The sequence below is a fragment of the Fragaria vesca genome, linkage group LG4 (assembly GCF_000184155.1).
Source record: "Fragaria vesca subsp. vesca linkage group LG4, FraVesHawaii_1.0, whole genome shotgun sequence".
Lineage (NCBI taxonomy): Eukaryota > Viridiplantae > Streptophyta > Magnoliopsida > Rosales > Rosaceae > Fragaria > Fragaria vesca.
In genome coordinates this window covers 20445904-20455910 of record NC_020494.1, presented here as the reverse complement: position 1 = coordinate 20455910, position 10007 = coordinate 20445904, and the positions used below count along the sequence as shown (strand labels likewise).

General features: G+C 38.1%; 1 pseudogene across 1 annotated transcript in view; it reads left to right on the top strand.

Moving 5' to 3' along the window:
* The window catches only part of LOC101295621, an 880650-nt pseudogene that overhangs the window by 628860 nt on the left and 241783 nt on the right, over nt 1-10007 (top strand). Inside the window, exons 138-141 of the transcript XR_184594.1 lie at nt 6494-6638; nt 6722-6868; nt 6968-7060; nt 8554-8649. The product of XR_184594.1 is annotated as an uncharacterized LOC101295621 (transcript). The remainder of the gene's footprint in view (nt 1-6493; nt 6639-6721; nt 6869-6967; nt 7061-8553; nt 8650-10007) is intronic.

The window sequence follows — 10007 nt, the reverse complement described above, 5'->3', positions numbered from 1 at the left end:
CACCTCTAATGTCATGCATTTTTGGTAGTTTGGAAGTCAGTTTTATTAATCCATGCTTGGCTTTGTAAAATATTTAATATGAACTCCTTTGATCTCTTGTCAGTCAAATGAGCTTGTTTCACATTTGATGCTTTGTAAACACTTTGACCGTTTGTAGTTTCAATAAGTTTGTGTACATGTGATGCTTTGATGTTCATAATTAAGAAGCGAAGAAGAATCTACTTTAGATATATTTCATGTGTGCTTCATTGTTAAATCTTGAGAAAGCAGTAGATTGATTTCTAGATTGCTACTCCTAATTCGGGAATTAGTAGATAATATTTAGAGACTTATCAAGTAATGTGGTGGAATCCGATGTCTTAGTTACTTCGTCATCAAGGTAATTTTTTATCTATTTTATTTGTCTTAGCTACTTCACCATCAACTTTCATTCAACTAGGTTAGTGTTAAATTAATTTAGATTCTATTAGTTTTTCCTATTTTCATACATTCCCTGTGGGTTCGACCTCGTTCTTGCATATCTGTGCTGCAACTGATTCGTGCGCTTGCGAGTAACATTTTAAAACACATCAGAGTGTTCAACTCCTCAAGTGTGTTTGTTACGTGTGGTTCTCTTATTTTTTTGTTAATATAAGTTTTTAATCTGAATCAATGATTGATAGCATCTCCATTTAATATTACAATTAAAACATATTCCTAATCTTTTTTTTTTTGTCTTTTTAATTATTATGTTTTCCTAATCAATCAATTATTGTGATTGATTTCTTGTGCACCTCTATATAAACAGTTTTAGTCGCTTCTTTACGTTTTTTTTTTGTTATCCTTCAATAAATTTTTCCCTGTCGTCGACAACCTTCATAATTAAAAACTTGCAATTATGGATGTTTTAGTTTTATTTGAAAAGTATCGTAAAAGAAAAGCAACAGAACAATCAACACCATCTGAAGCTCCTCCAAAATTTCAAAATATGAGCAATCGTCGAGGACAATTATAATTGTTTTAGGGAGATTTGTTATTTTATTTAGCTTTTGTTTTCAAAGTATTCTAATGATTTATAAGTTTTTATATTATTCAATAAAAATTATATTTTTATTTTGTGTGGTATTATTGTTTAAACTCTTGACCCTTCTACTTGTGGTTTCTGGCTACGCCACTATCAACAGGGTAGCCAACATAAGGACTCAAGCTCAGTCCAGCCAGCAGATTTGAGAGAGTACTCGGGAAATCCACTAGAGTTATGAGCCAGTGGGACGTTGTCGTAATCGGCCGGGTCCAGTCCGATTAGCTTTCCCGGGCCAAGCTCATCCGATGCCCGCCAGGAGTGATGCGTCGGGAACCAGCTGGTAGCGCCCGGGATCCATCAATAGCATCGATCAATTGCCCGGCCGGGATGGGCACCGCTCAAGCAAATCGGTCAAGGCTCGTCTGGTTTCACATGCAAATCAACATGGCACATGGGTTCAACTCGATCGAATCGCCGGGACATCGACACAGGAAAATCTTGCGGGATCTGAGAAGTGATTCTCCTCTCCAGCTAAAGAGAGAAGAGGGAGTTGGTCTGATCTTGGTAAGGGAATTTCATCTGAAAGTGGTGTTGATCTGGACACCCAGCATCTTGCTCTGGGCACCCGCACGGCACCTACAAAAGCTTCTCGGGGGTACAACAATCGCTGGTTCATCATGTTCAAATGGCATGGAGTTATCTGGTGATGATAGCAACATGTCATTCGTCTGCTCTCGGTTAGTAAGGATCAGTTAAAAGGCACAAAAAAGGAAATACTCTCGACACCCTAACAACCAGCAACAATTGCTATGGACACCCATCTTATTATGTCCAGAAGAAGTCCTTCCTAGACTGAGTTGGCGGACTTGAGCGAGTTAGACAAGCCATGTCACCCCGAACAGTCTTTCTTTAGCACGGTATATCACCAGGGTACAATGTCACCAGCGAGGGCATGAGGCTTCACAGTCTCATTCTTAAGCAGCAGGTCATACAACTGCAAGTCTGCAGCCATCGGGGGTCTAGGCAGAGTATCTGCTCATAGCTTCCCGGGGAAGGATATGATTTGCTTTATATAATCTACAAGCAGCGGGTCTCGGTGACAAAAAAAAGAAAAGAAAAGGGAAACCTATACAACATCAAACAACATGATTTTACTCTACGGGATACTAACATGAAAGGCCATTCTACCGTACCTCCTATGTACACCCATTTGGCGGCTATTTTCACAGATAAGTCTCGTCTAGATTATGATTGTTATAATCTCGTTGGTTTGTGAAAATTTATAATATTGCTGCCATGATTTCGTCCTACTTGCAAGTCAACCTGTATATATATAAGTATGCATGCTGGTCAGTAGGTTTTGGTATTCGACCAAGAGATTGGCATTTGAACGAGGCATTCCACCGAGAGATTGGCATTCGACATTCAGTATTACACAATTGCATGAACCATTGTGCTTTTCGACAATTATTATGCCATAACAATACTTGGTTGACCACATATTGAGTTGGTCAACTAAACTATGTACGTAAGCTGCTAATCGATCATTTGTTCATTGTGAAGGTACAATAATCCTCACCCAGCCGAGTAAGTTTTGAGGCCGGGGGTTGGGAGGGACATTTTTTATCTTATTGGCGGACTTAAAGATTACGGTGTATATCTAGAAAAGTAAGACCCGAAATAAGCAAGACCCGTTCAACACACTTCCTGAGTACGGACTTGGGGGGACTGGGACTGGGTACCGGGTACCCGTTGATAAATGACTGGTCTATGGGCATTTTATATATCAAGTCCCCACTCAAGAAGTGTCTTGAACAGGAACTTGGGGGGACTTATAGTCGGTAGTTAGGAACTACATTCCCCCCCCCCCATAGACAAATCATGAAACTTGTAGATACGATGTATATTCTACCTCGCCATGGTGAAAGATCATTGGTACGACATCAGGAAGGTGCTCTCCCAAGCTCCAAAAAGAAGACACCAAGATAATAGTTATGTATAGTTTGTCCCACATTGGAAACATATAATAAGAAGGAACCTTCCTTAGCTATAAAAGGAAGGCTTACCATATGTAGAGAGGGATTGAATCTCTCTCTCCCGATCCCAAAGGCCTATTGGCCATGATAATTAATTCGCAAGTGGACGTAGCCATGTCCTCCGATGGCATGGTGAACCACTATATGTCCTTGTCTCTTGCCCATGTTGTTTTTTGTTTATGTTCGTGTTCCACTATGATTCTACATAGTCTCCGAGATTACGACCATTACACATAAGTCTTATATATGAGTTTGGGGAAGTATGCATGCAGGTTATGGCATACTACTAGTATAACACCAATGAGGCACATATAGCATTATTTATGTGTTACTGCTTCACGTTTCAATTTGAAAAATTATTGTTGATTATGTTCCACAATTAAGTCATGATAGCGTTGGCTTACCATGCATTGTTGTAACTAATACAGACTATATAACATGCGGTCCACGATCACTATTGTCTATTCAAATTTGTTTGAGGAAAATGTACACTATATTGGTATCTTATTTTGCCTCCCGGACATTGCATAGGGAATTCCAAGTCTTCATGATTGGATTGGAAACACGATCAGGATATGAAAGTGTAAGTCTTCATGATTAGATTGAGAAACACCATCGAGAACAACAACATCTCGGGTTATGAGAGTCTAAGTTTTCATGATTGGATTGGAAACACGATCAGAATATGATAAGTCTTCATGATTAGATTGAGAAACACCATCGGGAACAACAACATCTCAGGTTATGAGAGTCTAAGTCTTCATGATTAGATTGGAAACACCGTTGGGTTATAAGGAGCTCCAAGTCTCCAATATTGGACTCGGCAAGCTTGCAAGAAAGTATTAAGCCAAAGAGAGATCGGCAATCCACCGAGATAGGCAATCCACCGAGATAGGCATTCCACCGAGATAGGCTTTCCACCAAGATAAGCATTCCACCGAGATAGGCAATCCACCGAGATAGCAATTTATATCATCCCTTTAAAAACAAAGCAAGTGGCTTGATAAACCACAGACGACGTTAACACCCCGTCACTCGAGTAGAAACACAATATATGGAAAGGGCTCGCTACCTTTATCAATGGAAAAACGTAACACCCGGATGGCTGTAGAAGGGGAACCAACGGTACCTTGCCATTGGAAGCATGAAAACACCTCGCCCGGCCGAATAATTTTTTAGGCCGGGGCTAGGGAATGACATTTTTTTGTAACAAATAGAAAGCAACACCAGGGATAACACTTATGTACCAAAAACGGAAAGCAACACCCGAGCAAGACTTGGGGGGACATAGTGAATCTTGTCACTCCCTTCAAAAAGAGAGAAGAAAATTGTGAGAAAAAGGGGAAGATGGGGAAATAATTCCGAGTAAGAGAACCTTCTTTCTCGGAGAGTTGGGGGGACATGGGGTGTATGCCGTTACTCGGTCGTCACTTACACTTGGCGGCATACAATTTATTTGTAACTCTCCAAGTAAGATGGTCCTCTTACTTGGGAGTTGGGGGACATGTTGATAGTAGATATACCGTCAAGCATAAGCAACAACCTTGTAAACCGTCTTCCGACCACGGAGGGCCCCGCCCCTGACATACTTCCGATAGACCGACATCTGGGCTACCTCGTTATGGTGAAAGATCATCGGTACCATATCCGGAATGTCCTCCTCTAAGCTCCACAAGAAAGCACCATGATAAGAGATATGTGCAACTTATCCCACATTGGAATTATGTAATATGAGGAAACCGTCCTTAGCTATAAAAGTAAGGCTTCCCATATGTAGAAAGGACCGCTCTCTCAATCACTACTCACTCCATCTTAGAGAGCTCTTGTAACACTAAGGGTCTTTTGGTCATAATAGTGGAATCTTAAGTGGACGTAACCATGTCCTCCGATGACATGGTGAACCACTATATGCTCTTGCATCTCTTGTTCATGTTATTTCTTGTTCATGTTCACGTTCACGTTCCACTGTGCTTCTACATAGCCTCCGGGATTATGCAGAAACACAAACTGTCATCCAATCATTCATCAACAACACTCAAATGTTAGTGGCTGAATCAAAGCAACTTCGGTAGATTATCAAAGCTCTTGAGTTTCTCACTGTTTTGATTTGGGTTTTGAAAAGTTGGGTCTTTCAATGGCTTTAGAGTTCTGGGCGTTTCGATTTTAGGGTTTGGGATTAAGGGTGTTGCTATTTTAAGTAGTCAGATTTTGGGATTATAGGAGTATGGAGTTCATATACACTTCAAGGCTTTATCCTATGCTTAGAAAATCACAAGGTTCTTATACACTTCAAGGGTTTCTTTGATAGTCCTAATGTTTTTTAGAATTCTATAGATTTTCTCTGAACCAAATAGATATTATCCCAATAATTAGGATCTTCTCTATCAAGTGTTGATCTAAAATCTTTTAAGATTGTCAATTGTTTTTGTTCTTCTATCAATTCTTCTCTAATCTCTTTGCATATAGAAAGCAATTGTGTTCTAGCAAAAAACGAAATTATGATAATGTGAAATTAATTGTTTACCTTCGAGTTTAGAAGATAAATCTTAGCTGCAAAATGTAAAAATAAACAAATTCATGAATATAGGCTCATTACGCTCCGTCAAAATTTTCATTACAAAGATATAGGAGAGAAGTTAAAAACTAATTAAAGAAGAAGGTGGAACTTGTGAACTTGTTTGTCCCGTTACTACCTTTTGGAAAAGGTAGAGGATGACAACACACAAGTGGTCTACACAGTTTGATATCAACCCTAGTGTTTTCAACTGACAAATGAAAGGTTGACATTTGTTTCATCGGTGAAATTAGAAAAGTGCGGACGTCTGCTTCTGATCGTCCATGATATATATAGGGGGAAGGTCTAAAAAGGACCTCTTTATTTTAAGAATTTGAGGATTTCTACTATTTTACATTAATAAATGACTTCATTTAAATATCTCAACCGTTGATTCTCTAGATTCATATGCAAGAAATATGTCTACAAAATTTCAACTAATTTCATAATCATTTGGTCATTCAAATTGATGTAAAATTGTAAATAATTGTAGACTGTTCGATAAAATTAAAACAAATATTGTGTTATTCAAATAGTTAAACGTTTTTCATTTTGGTTAATTTTTTGTATGATTCGTATATGGGTAAGTAACTAGGGAATGTGTGACTTTGATTGTCAAAATACATGCTAAAAATAAAAACATCCTCACTTTAAGAGTTTAAGAAGGTCTTGTCTAGATCAAGTATATAAAAGGTTAATAGCCATATTGACAATAACCTTAGCTGAGGATCCATAAGAGAAGTTACTGCTTTACTTCTCCATGCATACTGAGTAATTAAGAAAGACATGTGAACTAGGCATGAAAATAGACTATTTCATGGAGGAAAGAATTTAGTCATCAATTGATCAACATTATTTTCAGATGATGAGTGACTCTACAAATGTTCTCTCACCTTGAAGGACAACAAGTGAATCCTCTGTGGCAAATGCACTGATGAGGCATATTTCAGCAGCTCAAGGGAGGGTTATTACTACCCAGTTTGCTTCAAACATACATGGACTTGGAAGTGTGAAAGCTGCTGCTGATGCTACTGGTAGAAAGTTGGTAGGTTCTTCTGAATGTGTCCAACATAATGCGCTGTATTTATATACCTGATGTGTTGAGTAATTGTTATATTGTATTTTTAGGAATTTGTTGGTATGTCCTTGAGGACATATCTTGATGCAGCTTGGAGGGATGGGAAGGCACCAATTGACCCATCAACCCTGGTGAAAGTGGAAGATATTGATTCCTATGCGCCAAAGGATTTGCTAATCGTCACAACTGGCTCTCAAGTAAGTTCATCTATATAGCTTCCACTGACTGCTCCCATAAACAGAAAGCTTTTGCTTGACCGTTTTGCTTGCAAATGACTATATATGCTGTCGTGTCAGGCAGAACCTCGTGCGGCGCTAAATCTTGCATCATTTGGAGGTAGTCATTCTGTCAAACTGACCAAGGAAGATATAATTTTATATTCTGCTAAGGTAGTAAACTCTACTTATCAGCATTGGATTCGTATCCAATTTTCCTACAGTGCACACATTTATGAGCTTTTCTTCTTTCGCATAACTAGTTATTTATATTTTACTATTCCTCGTCTTCTTTTGTTTATTGGTTACTGGTCTGTACACTTAAAAATTCTGTATACCTGTGGTTAATCACCCTGATGATTTTTTTGATTCTAATTAACAATTAAAATATGGAAGAAAGAAAGAAGCAACATGAAACTTCACACTCACATTCAATGTATTCATGGGTCAGTAGAAAAGATGAAACTGCCAAAACTGAAAGCTGGATGGAGAACAGAACCTTTTGTGTATCTTTCCTGTTATGTCTGTTTTGTATTCTTTACCAACTAGCTTGCTGTCAAATATATCTCTGGGCAAAAGATTGTTTCTTCCAGCTTCCAGAGTCTGAGATCATACTTCGATAAACTGTGTTGCTACAAGCTTTGATTTATACATCTGTCAAAGCCATTTGACGTTGGTTTACCTTATAGGTGATTCCTGGTAACGAATCTCGGGTAATGAAAATGTTAAACCGCATATCAGATATGGGGTCAACAATAGTGATGGGTAAAAACGAGGGGCTGCACACTTCTGGTCATGGTTACCGTGGGGAGCTGATAAGTTTGAACCATCTCAAGATTTTCACTTTTGACGTTCTATTTTCTCATATGTTTTGTACGAAGTTCACATTACTGTATCAGTATTGAATTTGTTTAGTTTAAAATGAAAATGAAAAGGCAAGAAAGAAGTAATGATGTGTGAGGAATGTGTTTCCCTTCTTTTTTCAAAGAATGTTAGAAAGGGTTGCTTTCATTGTCTCGTTATTTAGCTTGCCAAAACTTTTATGTTGTAGTTAAATAATGCAGAAAGTGAGCTGCATGTATCCCGGTCTGGAATCTAGTTAAAGGTCTTAGAGGGGGGGGGGAATAGGCCCTTAACAACTTGTTTCTGATAAAAACTTGTTTCTGATAAATTCATTCTCAGGGATAACAAGGGTTATAGCTATCCTGAATAACAAATACACAATGACAATAAATAAAAGTTGCAGTAAAATAACAATGAACACCAAGATATTTTTTTACTCGCAGAAACCCTAAAATCAGGGAGAAAAACTGTGTGCCCCTAACTCTTGAGGGACAAACCTTTCCACTATGTAAAACTCACTTCTTACAAGATTATAGTCTAGGGATACATGAACCACTTGCTATCCTGCCTAAACTACCCATTAGTCTAGATCTATACTTTCTCTTTTGTTTCTGAGTACCTCACTCCTTACAAAATTACAGTATAGGATACAACAACGACTTGCTATCCTACCTAATCCCAAACTAGTCTAGATCTACCTCTCTTGTCTCTAAGTGGCTACACTTAGAACTCAGCTATCACTTAACTGATTCTTCTTGAAGACTTCTAAGAAGTTTCACTCTTAGAAACTCAGCTATCCTAAACTGATTCTTTCATGAACCCAGCTACCTCAGCGGGATACATCAGAACTCGATCAGCTATCCTCAGCTGCTTCTTTCATGAACACTTCCTGGGTTGCTGCACTACCAACTGATCTCATGGTATGCAGAATGCAATGAGTTTATGAGAAGATGTTTTGTTCAGCTCTAAGGTTTATAATCACAAAAGGAAGACTTAGAGACTAATAAACAATGTAAAGTAAAACCAAAAACCCAACAAAGGGAGAAACCCAACAAAGCAAATGTAGAAACTACATTTTGACAACCACTGAGCAAAGGCAGCCTTGCTCAGTATATATAGGCTGATGGAGTGCTCTAACAAGAGAGAGACACAAGCCAAAGAGGTGCCACAAGAGGGCAAGCATGAGGGCCAAAGCAAGGAAGGAGTTTTGGACTTTTGTCCTTGGCCAAACTCTGAAAGGGAGAGGACATACAAAGACAGCTGTTATATTGGTTTGTGTATCACAAACACAACTGTAGCCTTAGAGCTCTTAAACCATGAGTCACGGGTTGGAACAAAGGCATCAAACCCAAAACTAAATTGACCACAAATGCAAGATCTTTATATATTCTAGTTGTCAATTTGAAATTCAAATTAGAATCTCCCCCCGACATAGTTCTTATGGAACAAGGGTAAAGAAACTTAAACATAAGACAACAGAACAAAAGATCAAAAAGCTGGAAACCTAGATTTTTAAGATGGCAAGTGATACTGCTATCCTATGTGAAATACCATGAAATGCATATATGCATGATTTTACCTGAGTTCCATGAGATCATGTTGGTTCTTCTACTTCTTCAACTTGTTCTTCAGATGTGGAAGACCAATCTCCCAATTGCTTTAGGCTTCATAGGTTGTGTTTTATTCTATATAAGGATTGCCAACAATCTTTTACCTTCACTAGTCATACTTCAGTAACTTAATTTTTGTGTTTTATTGATGTATATATAGGTAAATACTCTTCGATGTTGCTTCTTCATAGATTGAATTTTACGGAAGTTGTAGTTGTGATAATGTTTTCTTCATGTGCAATTTTCATTTGGGTGCCAAACTAATGTAAAACTTTCTTTTAAAGGAGGAAGTGCTTAGAATTGTGAAGCCGCAGCACTTTTTGCCCATGCATGGAGAGCTCTTGTTTCTCAAAGAGCATGAATTGCTCGGGAGATCAAACGGCATCCATCACACCACTGTGAGCCAACGTGTTCCTTGTTACTACTGACGTTCATGATAATTTATCATTATGTATTTCTGGTAAAACATATATTAAGTTTTGCTTCTTTTATTCTTTCTTCTTTGTCTTTAAAATGAATCATCCACATTTCCCAAGCAGCAATCAAATGGTAGAGTTATTTCAAAAATACATACTATAGGATTTTGTTTTGAAGTTTCTGGAACTTGAAAGTATAGATATTATATATAGTTACATATACCATGCATACTTCAATGAGGTTTTTTTTTT